At 34.6% G+C, this 18,620-nt stretch overlaps 1 protein-coding gene and 1 long non-coding RNA gene across 4 annotated transcripts in view; one reads left to right on the top strand and one right to left on the bottom strand.

Moving 5' to 3' along the window:
- The window catches only part of SLC8A1 (solute carrier family 8 member A1), a 401,197-nt gene extending 397,973 nt beyond the window's left edge, over positions 1–3,224 (bottom strand). For both annotated transcript variants that reach the window (XM_024927577.4, XM_063594617.1), the window contains exon 1: positions 2,618–3,224. The gene's annotated coding sequence lies outside the window, so the exon portion shown is untranslated. The remainder of the gene's footprint in view (positions 1–2,617) is intronic.
- LOC112438892 (uncharacterized) overlaps positions 1,005–18,620 on the top strand; it is a 35,529-nt gene continuing 17,913 nt past the window's right edge. Inside the window, exons 1-2 of one of the 2 annotated variants that reach the window (XR_010109204.1) lie at positions 1,005–2,379; positions 8,469–8,558. This is a non-coding gene — a long non-coding RNA (uncharacterized LOC112438892). The remainder of the gene's footprint in view (positions 2,380–8,468; positions 8,559–18,620) is intronic. The other variant, XR_004669795.3, reaches the window with a different exon arrangement.

Below are 18,620 nucleotides of genomic sequence, written 5' to 3'. Positions count from 1 at the left end.
TTGGAATTATTTCAAATTTTTTCATCATACTTAACCACCATGAATTTGCTTCATACCTCAGCTAACTATAACAAGATCATTAACAGCCTTTTTTTTTTTTTTTTTTTTTTTTTTTCCGGTGGAGTCTCGCTCTGTCGTCCAGGCTGGAGTGCAGTGGCATGATCTCGGCTCAAAGCAATCTCCGCCTCCCAGCAATCTCCGCCTCCCAGGTTCAAGTGATTCTCCTGCCTCAGCCTCCCGAGTAGCTGGGATTACAGGCATGCACCGCCACACCTGGCTAATTTTTGTATTTTTAGTAGAGACCGGGTTTCACTATGTTGGCCAGGAGGGTCTCGATCTCTTGACCTCATGGTCTGCCCTCCTCAGCCTCCCAAAGTGCTGGGATTACAGGCGTGAGCCACCTGCCCGGCCGCCATTTTGTTTATTTATTTATTATTTTTTTACGTAAGACTGCCAACACCTTCAATTTTCCTCTCAAAATATGATTTCTTTAAGATTTTCTAGATGTATAGTCATCACTAAGTGCTTAAGAAGTCATGAAATAAAAGGGCAAGTAGCTTGACTGTCATGAATTTTCTTCCACAAATGATGACATAGTATATACAAAATTAGCAGTAAGTCATTGTCTATTACTTATATTATGCTTCTTGGATTAGTTTTCAAGAGAAAAAACAGGAGCAGACATTTCTCATGAGGAGTGCACACTTGAAATGCACTTGGCAGTAGGCAAACGAGAAGATAGTAGCTGATATCATATATGCATTGCATCTGTTCACAAACACTAGTGGCATCATTTATGTCAACCTTTTACATATTGAAAATTGCAAAGACTCCTGCTGTGCTGTTTCTTTTGAGAAGCCGGCTGGTATGTAGTGTTTAATTAAGTATTTTAAAGCCATCTTTTCGTAGGCCTGTTCCACTTTAGCAAAAGTTATGACAGCTTGTCTCTGTTAGTTTAAAAAAAGAAGGCATAGTTTATTCTCTCTCTCTCTTTCTAACTCTCTCACAAATATAGAATATTAGTATTTTTAAGTAAAGTAAAATAGCCTATTTTAGAAATATAGAAATATGCTATTTTAATGTGCTCTCAATGTAAATAGACATATAAAAGAATAATTTGATGGAAACAATCCTTTAGTATTGTAATTATTTTAATAATTATAGTGCACTATTGAAATAAAAACACATTTCCTCTTTCTCTGCCACTTTTTTGGTGTAATGGGACATTCAGAGCTTGAAAGAAACCACCACATAAGTAGTCATTTCATCTGTATCTGTTAAATGAATTGCTTTTCCCAGACATCTAATTTATCCAGAGAACATCTCCTTGGTCAGTATTACAAATTGTTTTTATTTTCTTACACTTGCTTATTAATAATTTTCCATGTCACGTCTGTCATCAGAGAAGGAAGGTCACATTCAATATTTCTCCATTTCTCTTTTCTTTTTTCCCACTCATACTCTAGATTGAAAACTTAGATAAGTAAAAACAATTGGTTCAAATCTTATTTGAATTATGGACACATTATTCTCAGTAAAATAAATCTTGAGTTTAAATCCCATTATCTTGTGTAAATTTTTTTAAATTCAATCTTGGCAAAACATGCATATTTTAAAGATATGACCTATAATTTTTTCTCTTGACTTTTGTGTTTGGCAGGAGTTCACAGACTTTGCTAACAATTTTAACAGATATGCTTTAACTTAATAACTACAATTTGGTAATTAGCTGGAGCCGCATTTCAAAATGCAATTGATATGATTTGGCTGGATTTATCTGTATTCTAGAAAATACAGGACAGTCGTATAGATACTGGTGTCGTTACTCTGTTCATATTCACACTTTTACCTTGCATCATTCCTGAGACACAGAATTTTTGATATTCTGCCGCAATCTATTCCCAAAACATCACTGATGACAAAACGATAATAATCTTTGGAAACATTTCGTCTCAAGTTCCAAAGTTTTCAGTCAGTAGAAAAAAAAGAAAGAAGACAAAATCTTAAAGGTGCTGAGAAAAGCCCAGGGCTCACAGCTGGTTTCAGCAACTTCAACTTGCGTAAGACCCCGTGTTTGTGAAAACAACCCAAGAATCTTTGAACAGGATGTAATCAACCTCCGAACTGCTGAGAAATATTGCAAAAATGACTTCAGCTGCCAAAAATAATGTCGTTTACAAGCAGCTCTTCCTATGTCTAAGGAAGAACTAGTCACACATGCGAGTTTTTGCTGGCTTGAGAACAAGCAAGGAAAAAGACAAATCCCACCTACCCTAGCCTAAAATACACAGTGAGTCTCAGAACCCCGCGGAAGCTGTGGCTCATTTCTAAAGGTGCTGGCAATATCGAGGAAGACTTGTATCCACAAAATTCCAAATGGTAAGTGACCCAGGACAGAGGGATTTTATTTGGCAGCAAATCTGTGTTGTCACTTTCCTTCCGTAGCAAAGCTTCCCTGTCTTGTGGAGGCAGAGCTGTTAAATACCTCTTAGTCACTAGCCCCAACCTATTTTTTTTGTTTGTTTGTTTTTCTTTTCAAAATATTATCTGGCACCTTCCCTTAAAGACATCAAGGGCTCTGGAGGAAATATTTGCAAATGATCCTTTATGCACCTACCTCTGTCAAGCTTTGGCTGCTCAGTCCGCATGGGCTGGATGTGAAAAAAGATCCCAGTATGATGGCTTCTCTAAATTTACCAGAAAGAAAGGACCTGGGATGCTTGTCCTTTAAGTGTCTCTAAACATGGTTTGCATAGCTGGATCTCAGCTTATCTGTGCCTTTCGGCTTTCGCTTCCATACATGGATCTGTTCCCAACAGTAACTCCAAGCTGTCGAAAAGAAGCTATCTGGCAGCTCTCTGCTTCATCCAACACATGGATGATAAAAATACACATATAGCGATTCTTCCAGCCAGGCCCATTTCCCACCACATGATCCTGCCACTATGCTTTTTTTTTTTTTTTTTCCAAAACACTTTTGAGATTGGCATTTCTACTCTCCAAATATTTAGATCATAACCAATTTTTACCTGATTCCCACATAAAGCTTTTAGGGTGTGGGTTCGCCTAGCTTTATGAAAACAGAGAGACAATTATGGTTCCTTACTAGAGTCTTCATCCTTAAAGATTCTAGTGACAGCATGCATATGGGACCTGTGAAATGTTTAATGAATGAATGAATTTATAAACGAATGGCTGAACAGATGAATAACACTGTATGTGAATGAAAAAATACGTACTTTACATATTTACTTAACTGGGAATAGTGGTTAACATTTTGGATTATTTGTCTTCAAGGAAAAGATAGCAGAGGGTAAAAGTTATCAATATCTCTAAGAGAGAAGAAGCTGTTATTTTAAACAGCTTCTCATATAGCGTATTGTGGCAGTTCCCATTAAACTACTTTCTAGAACATAGTTTAAGATTTATAATTTTTTTAAAAAAATTAAAGAATGCAAATATGAATAGAATACTAATTGTTACATTTGTTAATTGTCAAGGATAGTTTAAATGACAGATATCTGTGACCTAAATGTTAGATGGGGGATAAATTCTGCTCTGCGTGGTGGAGAAGTACTCCCTTAGGGGGTTGCTGAAGCTCTGCTTAACACCCCAGTTCTTTAGAAACTTCACTTCTCATTTTTAACATTTATTTCTCTCATTTTTTCCAACTTGTTAATCTTGTGCAACAAGAGGTCAAAATATAGAGAGAAAGAGAAGAGAGAGAATTTCAAAATAATAATTTTCCATTGATTTTTTTTCGAAATCATGTTAAAACCCTTGTAAGTTATTCTGTTTGAAGAAGCAAAAATAAATTAGAGGCATACATACAGACATAACTCATTTTGGTGTGGCAGAAATGAAATGAGTTTTGTTAAAATATTCAGGAGGGATAAAAGGAGGGAAGAGTCAAAACCAGGCTGGTAAAATGTTCATTGTTGCAGGTGGTTGATAGGTACATAGGGGTTCATTATATTATCCTATTTATCGGTGTATGTTTAAAATTTGTATTAAAAATTGAAGGAAAAGAGAGAAAAGAGAACAACAAACAGATGTGTGAAAAAAAGACACGAAGAACAAAACAGATGTATTAATGGCAAATGTGAGTATTCCTAGATTTGAGTAATTTTCCTGCCAAAGCATTTAGGTCAGAACAAGAAGGGATGAGATTGTGTTTTTTAATTCAAAATATTCTGATATTCCAACCTCCTCCTTGGTACCTCCAATTATTCTATGTAATAATAATTTGTATCTAATGAAAATTAAGATATGATATTTAAAAAGCCAACCTAATGCAGCTCAGTGCTAGACATGGTAGATGGGTGCTTACACAGGAGCCATTCAATACCCTCTCTTCCCTTACTTTTTCTACTTTAGAAGTTCAAAAGCAAAACCTTTTTTCCTATTGTCCCTCACACCTGGAAATGAAAAGGCAACATAATATTGTCCAAACAGATGTCAATAGGAGTTCCCTGGTGGGACTTCAGGAAAGCTCATATTTGTTAAAAAAAAAAAAGGACAGGCTCAGCTTTTGCCCCTCTTGTTCCTGCACCCCTTCCACCTTTTTCCTTCCGAGAGAGTAAACTTGAAGCCTGAAATTGCAGCACTCATTTGGTGACCAGGAGTGGGCAAACAGAAGGACAAAGGCCTACAAGGTAAGGTAAATGGAGCAGATAGAAAGAACTGCAGTTCTTGCCAGTATTATTGAGTCACTACAGCAACAGTAAATTGTCCCTCTAAACTTGGTGTCATGTGAGAAAAATAAAACGATAATTAATACAAAAAGTAGATTCTACATTATGAACCCAGAAACCAAAAAGCTCTGCTCTCATCTGACTCTGTTACTTACTACCTGAGTGACATTGATCATGTCATAGAGTTCTATTCCCTCCTCTGTTACTCAAGAGAACACTTGACTTCTTTAGCCTAGAGTTATCCTATGAAATAATGCATGTTATATATCTTCATACATGGTAAGAGAGTACATCAATGGAAGATGTTGCTTATTTAACATGCCGGGTGGTTGATACATAGGACATGCAGTGACTCCACAGTTAAATATAACAGTGCCCAGGAGTCTGCTTTCCGTTCAAAGAAGAATTTGCAGACACTTTCTTTGACTGGCTTAATTTCAGACTTCTTGGGAATTCTGTTCTGAAGTTAGGAACTTCCAAGGTAGAGGACATTTGTGTTTGTGTATTCCAAAATGTATTTGCCCATGTTGGGTCAGTCAGATTGAGTTGGCATGTTCTTGGTGAGGTATACAGTGGAAGTGGGCCAGTTTCCTGCTTCACCTAGGCTAGGCTTTCCTTTTTCCTAGAAAAATGAAAGGCTCAGGAAAGCAGCCATGCTAACCACTATACCACCATCACCACCAGGAAGGCTCAGGACACACATTCCCAACTCTGGAGGATGCTGTGGGGATCATGAGCAGGAAGAGATCTCCTGATAAAGAGGTTAAAGACCTATCATATCTCCAAAGAAAGAGGTTAAATGATTTTCTGTGAGCTTGGTAAATGTAGAAGTCAGGATTTAATGTATTGACATTGATTTGCTTAACTCTGTGGGGAAGGATGTAGTCATCTCGGCATTCTATTTTGCTGTGGGTTACAGGATGATTCTTTCAATGAAATAGACTCCACCTCCTCCGAGAAGTATGTACACCACTGTACATGCAATCCACCTTTGTCTGCTGGAAGAACATATCCTCAGTCTTTTAAGATTCAGCTCAGTGTCTCTTCTTTCCTGAAATCTTTACTGACCTCACCATCATGTATTCTGAAGTATATACAGCATATTGTTGTACATTCGCCCCGTCTCCTCTTTGCATTTGGCCATTAGACTGTGAGTGCCAAAGGACAGGGGCTCTGTATTATTTGCTTTTGTATCATCAGCATCCATTATAGTGTCTGTCCTATAGAAAACAAACCTTAACATAAGACTGTTGAAGAACTAAATTCATTGCTAAGTGATTGAAAAATGTGATTGAAAAATGGGTAAATGGTTGTATCTCTCAACTAGTGGCCATTAGCCTGGCAGCTTTCCCTGTTGCATAAGGCTTAAGAATCTCAAGTACCCCACTGCCCTGTGGGTAAAAACTGTCAACTAAAAGGAGACAGAAAACAGAGTGTGACAAAACATTAATATCATTCTAATTTAACTGAGCAGATTATCTAAGGTTTCCAGTTATCCAAGGCAGAGGACCATTATATTAGGACAGATCATTTACAGTGGATATCAGACTCAGATTTTTAGTATGAAAGAGAGGGGCAAGTATTGTAATCTATTAAAAGATTACAAATATTCGATCCTTGGCAATTTAATTTTTTTCTTCCTTTGTCTAAGAATATGAGGGGAATCTTTGATGAAAGACTTGTTGAGGCATATGGCAAGTTTTGAAAGAATTTGAAGGTGAATAAGTAATGAAATATTTATTCCCTCTTTTAACATTAAAAACAATTATATTTAACCAATAAGGAAAAAAATTCAGGTAAAAAATTTCCATGCATATTTGTCTTTTTAATTTAATTTCTACTAATATTATGACTCAGAGGCTGAATCCAGGATAAAGGTAATCTATCATCAGGGCTCTCTTTCAGGACAGAAAGAGAACATATAAAGACTAGAAATGAAAAAAAGAGATTAAACAAGGCTTCCACTTAATCTCTGGATTCTATCACTTAGCATAGTGTTTTCAAAGTTCATTCATTTGTATCATGCATCAGTACTTCATTCCTCTTTGTGGTTGAATAAAATCTCGTTGTATAGATGTACCTTGTATTGTTTGTCCATTCATCTGTTAATGAATATCTGAGTAGCTTCTGCCTATTGACTGCTATGACTAGTGCTGTTAAAAACATCCATGTACAAGGTTTTGTGTGGACATATATTTTTATTTCTTTGGGTATATACCTAGGAGTGGAAATGTTGAGTTATACAGAAACTCTATGTTTAATCATTTGAGAAACTGTCAGATTATTTTCCAAAGCAGCTGCACAATTTTATACTCACATCAGCAGTGTAGGAGGGTTCAATTTCTCCACATACTCACCAACACTTTGTTATCTTTTTGATACTTGCTATCCTAGTGCCTTTGAAGTGGCATCTGATTGTGGTTTTGATTTGCATTTCTTTAATGACTAATAATGTTAAGTAGCTTTTTTTTATGGCTGATTGGCCATGTGTATGTCTTTCTTAGTGAAGTGTCTATTAAGATCCTTAGCCGATTTTTAATCAGGTTATTTGTCTTTTATGATTGAGTCGTGTCTTTATATAGTCTTGATACAAGACCCTTATCAGATATGTGATTTACAAATACTTTTTTCCACTCTGTGGATTATTTTTTCACTTTCCTGATGCTGGCCTTTGAAGAACAAAAGTTTTTATTTTTATTTTTTCTTGTAGCCATTGAAATTTTGGTGAAATCCAATTTATCTATTATTTATTTCTTTTGCTCATGCTTCTGGTACCATATCCAATAATCTGTTGCCAAAGCCAAGGAAGGTCATGAATATTTACTCCTATGTTTTCTTCTAAGAGTTTTGTGATTTTAGCTCTTACAATTAGGTCTCTAATCCATTTGGGGTTAGTTTTTGTGTATGATATGAGATAGGAATCCAACTTCATTCTTCTGCACATGAATATGTAGTTGTCCCAATGCCATTAGTTGAAGACTATTCGTTTCTCCATTTAATAAACTTGCTATCCTTGTTGAAAATCAATTGAACACAGATGTATGGGCTTATTTCTAGATGTTGAATTCATTTCTGGATGTTTATTTCTGGAATGGAATTCTGAATGGACGTCTATTCCTTTGATCTGCAGGTCTATCCTTATGCCAGTAGCATTTGTTTTGATTACCGTGGCTTTGTAGTAAATTTTGAAATCAGGAACTATGAGTCCTTCAACTTGGTTCTGTTTCAATATTTGTTGGCTATCTGGGGTTATTTGAAATTTAATATGAGTTTTAGAATCAGGTTGTCAACTTCTAAATAATATCAGCGAGGATTTTGATAGAAATTATGTTGAATCTGTAGATGATTTTAGGGAATAATCTTAACAATGTTAAGTCTTCTGATCTATGAACATGGGGTCTTTTCCCATTATTTAGATCTTCTTTAATTTCTTAATATATTGTATTTTTTAGAATATAAGTTTCGCACTTCTTTTATTAAATTTATTCCCAGGTATTTTATTCTTTTTGATGTAGTTATGAATGGAATTCTTTTCTTAATTTCATGTTTAGATTGTTCACTGCAAGTGTAAAGAAATAAAAACTGATTTTTGTGTATTGATCTTGTGTTCTGCAACTTTAATAAATTCATTTATTAGTACTAACAGTTTTAGGTGGATTTCTTAGAATTTTCTATAATAAAATCATGCCATCTGCAAATAGTCCTAATGTTACTTCTTCCTATCCAATCTTGATCTCTTTTATTTCTTTTTTTTGTGCTAATCGGCCTATGTAGAACCTCCAGTGCAATTTTGAATACAAGTGGTGAAACAGACATCCTTATTTTGTTCCTGAACTTAGGGAGAAAGCATCCAGTTTTTCACCAGTAAGTATAAAATTATCTGTGAGGTTTTCTTATATGTCATTATTATTTTGAGGACATTTCCTTTTATTCCTAGTTTGTTTAGATTTTTTGTCTTCTTTTTTAAATCATAAAAATGTGTTGAATTTTGTCAAATGCTGTTTTAGTATCTATTGGGATGAACATGTGGGGTTTTTTTTGATATGGTAGAATATATTAATTGATTTTTAGATGTTAAACCAAACTTGCATTTCTGGGATATATCCCACTTGGTCATGTTGTATAATTATCTTTATATATTGCTGGGTTCAGTTTGCCAATGTCTTATTGAGGATTTTTGTGTCCATATTCATAAACATATTGGTCTATAGTTTTCTTGTGATTTTGTTGTCCGTTTTGTATCAAGGTAAAACAGGCTTCATGAAATACATTGGGAAGTCTTCTCTCTCAGTATATTTATTGTAAGAGTTTGTAAATAATTTCTATTGATTCTTTTTTAAATGATCGATAAATTCATCTGTGAAGCAATATGGACCTTGGCTTTTTCTTAGTGGGTAGGTTTTGAATACTAAATTAATATTTTAATTTGTTATAGGTTTATTCACGTTGTTTATTTCTTCTTGAGTCTGTTTAGGTACTTTGTATCTTTCTAGGAATCTGTCCATTTCATATAAATTAACTAATTTGATTGCATATAATTGTTTACAGTATTTGTTTTAAATCTTTTTATTTCTGTAAGGTCTGTAATAATGTCCCCTCTTTCATTTCTCAGTCTTGCAATTTGAGTCCTCTCTTTTTGTCTTAGTCAATCTAGCTAAGCATTTATCAATGTACTCTTATAGTCATGATATCTCCTCCATTATAATTATAAAATGCCTTTCTTTATCTCTAGTAACATTTTCTGGTTTAGTCTATTTGGTCTAAGTTTTTAAAACCACTCCAGCTTTCCTACAGTTGTTGTTTGCAAGATATGTCATTTCCATCATTTTACTTGTAGCCTATTTGTGTCTTTGAATCTAAAGAATATCTTCTTTTTTTAATTATTATACTTTAAGTATATCTTCTTTTCTAAACTTACACATGGATAGTGTTTTCTTTATTAAAAAAACTCCAATCTGACACTCTGTGCCTTCTGATTGAATTAATTCACAGACGTTTAATGTTTTTATTTATATATTTGAATTTACATCTTACATTTTACTTTTGTTTTCTATATGTCTGTTGTCTTTTTTGAGTCTCAATTCCTCTCTATGGATTTCTTTTGCTTTAAGTGAACATTTTCTAATGTTGCATATTAATTTCTTTAATAATTTTTTCACTATATTTTTGACTTAATTTGTAGTGGTTACTCTAGAATATACTATATACATCTTAACTGATCAAAATTAGCCTTAGATTTAAACTACCCTAATTCCAGTGATATATAGCTTTATTTCATTTTCCTCTTTTTTGTGGTGGTGTTCTATGTATTACATCTATTAACATTACAAACCTCAAAATACATTTCTATAATTATTATTCTACCATATGTAGTCATTTTCTTAGCCCATTACAGCTTTACTCTCCCCACCTCCTTTGTGCTATTATCAGCAAATATATTACGCATATATTACAAATAGCACATTATATATAAAAATATATGAAAGTTTTTACAATTTCTCTTTAAATCCATCAGGAGAAGAAAGGAAAAATATTCATTTATAGTGTCTTTTATACTTGCATAATTACTTTTACTGATTCTCTTTGTGTGACTCCACATGGCAATCTGGTGTCAGTTGCTTTTAGGCTGAAGAATTACTTACAGTATTACTTACCAGGTGAGTTTGCTAGAAACACATTTCCTCACCTTCTGTTTATCTGTTAAAGTCTTTATTTTGCCTTATTTTTAAAAAGTAGCACACTGTTTTTCTCTTATCACTTTGAAGAGTTACCATCATCTTTCACTTTTAGCATTTTTACATCATGTGTCTGTGAGTCTGTTTGTGTTTACCCTACTTGAAGTTCGTTGTAATTATTGTCAATAAATGTAAGAAGTTTCAGCCACTATATCTTTAAATATGTTTTTTTCCTTTCTCTCTTTTATTCTGATAATCCCATTATATGTATATTGATGCACTTAATGGTATTCCATATTTCTCTGAGTATCTATTCATTTTTCCTCATTCTTTTTTCTGTCTGTTCTTCAGCTTGCCTAACTTCTATCAGTCTATTTTTAAGTTCACTAATTCTTTCTTCCTCCAGTTCAAATCTAATATTAATTCTAATAAATGTTTTATTTCAGTTATTATAGTTTTCTGCTCCAGAATTTTCATTTGGCTCTTTTTAATGATTTGTTTAGTATTTCTTTTGATCTCAGGAGCATTCCTTCAAGTTGTCAGATTGCCCGGTTTTCTCCTGCAAACTAGCTGGCCTACAAACTAGGCTGTATCTTTATCAGATCATAAAACTCTTCCCAATATTTTTTCACTGTAACCTTCCCTGTTCTTGAGATTGTCCTTTGGCTTCAGCTTCTTCATGTTTCGTTGAAAATAAAGTCAGATCCTTTGGGAAGAATTTAGAGTCATCATTTTGTGGCCTGTTTCTCCTACCAGGCAAAATCTCTGGGTTAAGGCCCTAGAGCTGAGAGTTGGGACATTGACAAGATTCTCTTTGAGTGACATTCTTGTTTCAGCAACTGAGAACTTGATGCAGGGAGGGAGATCTGCGCAGCCTGAGGCCACTTAGTTTAGCTCTCCAGTTGTAGAACAATTATCACTTCAAGTTCTGGGGCAAGGGCTATAAGGATCTCAGTATTCTCAACAGGTGGACTGTATATTCCATGAGTGGGGATTGAGCAGAGAAAGGGAACTGCTATTCTTGACCGTATTTACCCAGGTCTTAGCCTCAGCAATAGGCACCTGGAGGTAGGATGCGAAACACTGAAGTACTGCTCCTCCTAAGAATAAATCCCTCTAGGTGGAGAGTGGGAATGGTAGAATCCCTGTATTCTTGGCTCCAGAAGTCTGGAATGGAGGCTCTACCCTGCTGAGCTGGGTAGGGGGAGAGATGGGACTTTCTGTGTTCAAGTATCACGGACTCGCCTTTCTTACTGAATTTTTAGAAATTTCTTTGAATTGATGTTTCTTCATTTGCTGTCTGCCTTTAGCACAATTTTCAAGAGGACTTTAAAAACATATTTTTTATCAGTTTCATTGGAGTCAGTGGAGCTCCAAATATTGTCATGCCAGAAGTTGGTCTTTAGCCTGAATTTCTTTTATAACCCATAGCAGGTTTTACATATGGTGTGATCTCAAGGCATAAAAAAATGTATTAGATCTTAATGCTTAGGATATTCCTCGGTATGCATTAGCTAATCAATTAAATTTTGCTTAGTTATATTTAAATAAAGCATAAACATGTCCTTATTTTTACGTTTTGAAGTCTTCAGAGTGGTTGCATTTTTGCTGTTTAATTTTTTCACCAAATCTTATTTTCATTTACAAATTAGAATACAGAGTCAGAGAAGTAAAATGATTTACCTATGAATATATGGTAAGCCAGCGAATTTTTCAAAAGACAGCATACTCATTTTTTTCCCATAGCTGTTAACTTTTCCTTTTTCCCCATTTATCTTTAAGATAGGTCATGAGTTAGAGAAATCTGTTTCATAAACAGCAGAAATATTAGTACTTGCTGTAAGTATCAAGGCCTGAAATTTGATCTTCCCCAGTCCAAAAATTATAAGGAAGAGATGTTTTATAAGGCTCTCAACACATCTGGTGCACAGGTGAAGCTGTAGATCCCTAAAACTGGAAGCAAGAAGCTTTTCATTAAAGAGTTTGCTAAGCTAAGCATATCTTTTCTCTGTTCACTAACGTATTTCTACAAATTTTACTTGTCTATGTTGTTCCAAAAAAGCTTGGATAATCTAACTAAAGGAAGTTACAACCAGGAATCCCGCTCAATCCAGAGAAAATGATGAAAGTATTAGTTGACAAGGCCAATCTAAGTAAGGATTTATTTTGGCCAAAACTTACCATTTGTCTACTTTACAAGTGAAGTGAAAGGATGAATCAAACTGGAGGCCACTATTTTCAGCAAAACAATCAATGCAGAAACAAGAATTCAAATGCCGCGTATTCTCACTTATAAGTGAGAGCTTAAAATGTGTACACATGAACATAGAATGGGGAATGATAGACATTGGAGATTTGAGAGGGCGGGAGGGTGGGAAGGGGTGGGAGATGAGAAATTACTTGATGGGTACAATGTGCATTATTCGGGTGATTAATGCACTAAAAGCCCAGGCTTCACTACTATGTGATTTATTCATGTAAGAAAACTGCACATGTACTCCTTAAATTTGTACAAATTAAAAAAAAAAAAAAGGAAAAAGGAAGCAAACAAACAAAAAACAAAACAACTAAAAAAGGCACACATGGTCAGACCCCAGAGCTGTTTTCGGGATCACCTGGGGAAATAATGCGGCAATTATCACATCAGCCTCCACTTTTACAATGGACAACTAATTTTAAGAATTATCCTATTTCCAGGATATAGTACACATCTCTGCCAGTTTAAGCTTCCATAGACATGCTTTTATCAAGCACCTTCAGCGTCCAGATTATAGGGTTACATTGTCTTCTCAATTTTTGCTGTAATTCTTATTTTTGGAAATTTCCACGTTGTTGTTGGTAGTATTCCATTACATGGGATATGCCATAGTTTGTTTAACCATTCACCTGTTGAAGAACATCTGAGTTGTTTTCACTGTCTAGCTATCACACATAAAACTACTGTGGACATTTGTGTAAGGTTTTTATGTAAACATAAACTTTTCATTTCTCTAGGATAAATGTCCAGGATTATAGTTGCTGGGTCATATGGTGGCAGCATGTTTAATATTTTAAGAAACTTTCTGTCTTCTAGAGTGCCTATATAATTTTACATTCCAAGCAGCAACATATGATTGATCCAGTTTTCCTATAACCTTGTAATCATTTGGTTACAAGCTATTCTGGTTAGTATATATCTCACTGTGGTTTTAATGTGCATTCCTCCAGTGGCTAATACTTGATCAACTTTTTATGTGCTTATTTGCCATATGCTCTTTGATCAAATGTCAATTTTTTCGCCCATATTTTAATTAGATTTTTTAAACTGTTGATTTTGAGTTTTCAGATATTAGTCCTTTGAAAGGTATATTACTTGTAAATATTTTCTCCTGTCTACAGATTACCTTTTTATTTATTTAAGAGACTTTCACAGAGGATTAGTTTTAAATTTTTATAAAAATTCACTAATTTTATCATTTATGGATTATTTTTGGTGCTTAATTAAGAAAAACCTTTGCCTCGCTCTAAACCCTGAAGATTGTTCGTATTTTTTTCTAAAACTTTTATATTGTTATGTTTTACATTTAAGTTTATGGTCTATTTTGAGTTAATTTTTGCAGAAGTTGTGAGACTTAAGGTGAATTAGCTTCAAAATATTAATTGGAAGCATTCATCTTCTTCTATTTTATGGCAGAGATTGTATAGAATTGGTGTGAATTTTTCTTTAAACATTTTGTTGAATTTTCCAGTGAAACCATCTGTGCCTGGAGATGGTTTGGGGGAGGAATTTTAAAACTACATATTCAACTTTATTAGTAGTTACAGAGTTATTCAAGTGATCTGTTTTGTATCAGATAAATTGTGGTAATTTGTGTTTTTCAAGGAATTGATTCTCTTTCTTGGTGGTATTTTTAAGTCCTATCTCTTTGCTGATAATATATCCAGTTATTCCATCAGTTTTTGAGACGAGTGTTGAAGTCTCTAACTGTAGTTGTTGATTTGTCTATTTCTTGTTTCAATTCTAAGATACACATTTAGGATTGCAATATTTTCTTGGTTGATTGACCCTTGTCATTCTCTGTCTCAGCTGCTTTGCTTTGCTTTGAAGCCTACTGCATCTGCAATAATTATAGCCACACTTGCTTTTTTTGAGTAATGCTTGCATGATGTGTATTTTCCCCTCATTTCTTTTAACTTTCCTATATTGTTGCATTTGAAGTGAGTTTCTTGTAGACAGGATCATGTCTTTTAATCACCTCTGCCAATCTCTGGCTTTTAATTGATGTATTTAGAACATTTACCCCATTAATGCAAGTATTAATATGCTAGAGTTGAGTTTCTCTTTTTTTGTTGTTTTCCATTTGTTTTCTTTGTTTTTCATTTACTGTTTTTTCTGCTTTCCTTTACATTTATAAACTTTCTAAAAATTCAATTTTTATTTATCTTTAATGTTTTGAATATATCTCTTTGTATTGTTGTCTTCATGATTATTTTAGGTGTTACTATATATTATGTATAGATAACTTATAACAGTCTACCAGTGTCATCATTTTGTTTGTTTGAGTGAAATTTGGAAGCTCTACCTTTCTTTATATCTTTTTACACTCCCACATTTATATTACAATTATCTTAAGTATTTTTTTCTACATAGATTTAAAATAATACCAGGTAGTTTTATAATTTTTACTTCAATTATAAAACATAATTTAGAAAACAGAAGAGGAGAATAAAATTGTATTGAATTTACTTGTAGTTTTGTTTACCATGTTCTTCCCTCTTTCCTGATATTTGAACATTCCTTTTTTTAAAAAAAAAAAAACTATTTCCTTTCTGTTTAAAGAACATCATTTAGCTGTTCTTTTAGGAGACATCTACCAGCAAGCATTGCCTCTGTTTTTTTTTTTTGTTTGTTTGTTTTAGTCTACACATATATTAATTTCATGTTCATTTCTGAAAGATATTTTCACTAGGTATAGAATCCTGGCTTAAGAAATTATTTTCTATATCACTTTAAAAATTATCTGCCACTTCTTTCTGTCTTCCATAGTTTCTGGTGAGAAATCCACTGTCATTCAAGTTGTTTTTTCCTTAGAAAGAAAAGTATTATTTCTTTCTCACAACTGTTGAGATTTTTTTCTTTTCCTTTAGTTTTCAGAAGTTTCACTATGTAGCTTTTTTTGTGTATGTGTGAGAGATTATCCTGTTTGGGATTCATTCAGCTTCTTGAACTGTAGATTTACATCTTTTGTCAAATTTGGGCAGTTTTCAGCCATTATTTCTTCTATTTCTAATTTCTCAGCATCATCCTTTTTCTCCTCTCCTTCTGAGTCATCAATGACCCAAAGTCAGATTATAGTTCCACATATCCATAAGGATGTACTGTTTTCCAGCCTATTTTCTCTTTGTTGTGTAAATTTGGTAATTTTTATATTTTTCTTCTAATTACCTTCTAATTTACTAATTTTCCCTTTGCCTCCTCCATTCTGCTGTTAAGCTCATCCATTAAGCTTCTTACGTTATAATATTCTTCAACTCTAAACTTTTCATTTTTCTTCTTTATATCTTTTATATTTTTGCTGAGACTTTGCATGGTTTCATTTGTTTCAAGCATGTTTGTAATTGCTCAATGAAATGTTTTCATAATGGTTGCATTAGATATTTGGTCGATTATCCTAATATATTTGTCTTCTCATTGCTTGCATCTTGGATTGTCTTTTCTTCACTTATTCAGAGATCTTCCTAGTTCTTGATATGACAAGTGATTTTTGACAGAAATATGTACAGTTGAGCTTTATATTATAACACTGAATCTCACATAAATCTCTGTATTAACTTGATTCCTCTGACACGATGCTGGTGGGGATGGGGAATTGCTGGCTAATTATTACCAAGTGAGAGTTAATGACAAGGTTCTCTACTAGACCTCCATTGACACCAGAGGAATGGGTCTTCATTATCGCTGATTGTAGGTAAGAGAGTTGGCTCTCCACTAGGCCTCCACTGATACTCCCTAGTGGGAGAAGTTATAGTGACTCATTGTACTAAATGCTTCCCCTATGGTATCCATGACACCAAGAGGGAGAAGTAACACCATTACCATTGGACAATGGTGAAAGTTCTGCCTCTCTCTATGCCTCCACAATCACCCTAGTGAGGAGAAGTAGGGATGGCTCATACTACTTGATGGGTGTGGAAATCCAGGCTCTCCAAGTGGTCTCTCTCCATTGACCCTCACTGGGGCATGAGATGGTTGTAGGTGGTGACTATGAAGGTCCCAACTCCTTACTCAGTCTTCTCTGGCAGCACCTTGGCAGATGTTATGGGACCCTCATGACAGACTGGGGACGATGGAAGTCTAAGTGTTCTACTTGGCCTTTGTTGGCATTTGTTGAGGTGCTAGTTAGCTGAAGTAAGAAGTTATTGTCTAAAATTTTTCTGTCTTTCCATTCAACTCCTTTATTTGTCCTTTGGCCAAAGACAGCAGACTTTGTTTGGGCTTTTTCTTTTTTTTTTCTTCTTATCTCTGGCTTTAAGTCTGGGATATATGATATAAAGAGGATGAAAGGGAACTCATTATCATGTCATTTATGGGTTTTAAGACCCCCTTACTAGCCCGCTTTCTTCTCTCTACTTCTCAGAGTTTTATGTTCTTTTTTTTTTTTTTTTTTTTTTTTTTTTTTGAGACGGAGTCTCGCTCTGTCGCCCAGGCTGGAGTGCAGTGGCGCGATCTCGGCTCACTGCAAGCTCCGCCTCCCGGGTTCACGCCATTCTCCTGCCTCAGCCTCCCGAGTAGCTGGGACTACAGGCGCCCGCTACCACGCCCGGCTAATTTTTTGTATTTTTAGTAGAGACGGGGTTTCACCGTGTTAGCCAGGATGGTCTCGATCTCCTGACCTCGTGATCCACCCGCCTCGGCCTCCCAAAGTGTTATGTTCATTTTTGTATAGTGTCTTGGGTTTTTAATTGTACTTAGTGTGAGAAATAGGGAAACGTATGTCTATTCCATCTTTTTGGAAGGAGAAGTTTCAACCACCTATGTCTTCAGAAGTACTTACTCATTTTTCTACCACAAAGTACACGTAAAACTAGTTGTGTTTGCCCTATGGCTGGGGGAATCAAATGCCTCATCCCTTTAGTTAGCATTAGATTTGATAAATATTCCCAGGAAGAAGACAAATGAGAAAATATGAACAAAACAAACAAACAAAATAGATTGCAACTTTAAAGGATGATATATACATTTGAGCATAATAGGAGCTATTCAGAAGTTTAAGTTAAAAATTATTGGCCAGGCACGGTGGCTCACACCTGTAATCCCAGAACTTTGGGAGGCCTAGGCGGGTGGAACATGAGGTCAGGAGTTCGAGACCAGCCTGACCAACATGGTGAAACTCTGTCTCTACTAAAAAAATTTTAAAAAACAAAAAAATAAAAAATTAGCTGGGCGTGGTGGTGCACGCCTGTAATCCCAGCTACTCAGGAGGCTGAGGCAGAAGAATTGCTTGAACCTGGGAAGCAGAGGTTGCAGTTAGCCAAGATTGTGCCATCACACTCCAGCCTGGGCAACAGAGCAAGACTCTGTCTCAAAAAAAATATTTACAAGCTTTTTAGCTTTTTAGCATTATGTTGTACTATGTTTCGATTTTCAATCCAGGGATTAAAAAAAATTGAGAAGTCTGGCACTGTGGCATGCACCTGTAGTCCCAGTTACTCAGGAGGCTGAGGTAGGAGGATCACTTGAACCTAGGTACTGGAGACCAGACTTGGCAATATAGTGAGGCCTTGTCTCAAAAAAATAAATAAAAATAAATTAAAAATATGAGAATTCCTGGACATAGCTGTGGATTTTGTGTCAAGTCAGAAAGATTGTGGAAGCGTCAATATTATAACCAACCCTATCATACTTAAAATTTAATAGACCTTGGGATTTGGTAATCATTTCCACTGGAATGATTTTAGTCATTACCTTAAAATTTATTATTAACTATTATATTTATTATTTTTATTAATTACCTTAAAATTTTATTAATTACCTCAAACTAATTAGTTTCAATAAAATGTTTTAATCCTCACATTTTTGGATGCTAACATTCAAGGTTGAATTCCACAGAAAGTTAAGAATTGTCAGTTTACTTCAATTATCTCCTTAGATAACATTTTTTGTTAAATGTGGCAAAATCTATGTCATTATTTAAAAATACAGTTAATTTACAAATTACAGGTCCACAAGCTTTCTTATGGCTTTCTTCTAAAAATATAGGCCTGTGCTTTC

This window comes from Pan paniscus, chromosome 12 (assembly GCF_029289425.2).
Source record: "Pan paniscus chromosome 12, NHGRI_mPanPan1-v2.0_pri, whole genome shotgun sequence".
In the NCBI taxonomy this organism is placed as follows: domain Eukaryota; kingdom Metazoa; phylum Chordata; class Mammalia; order Primates; family Hominidae; genus Pan; species Pan paniscus.
The sequence above is the reverse complement of the archived record's forward strand: the minus strand, read 5'-3'. Positions and strand labels throughout refer to the sequence as shown.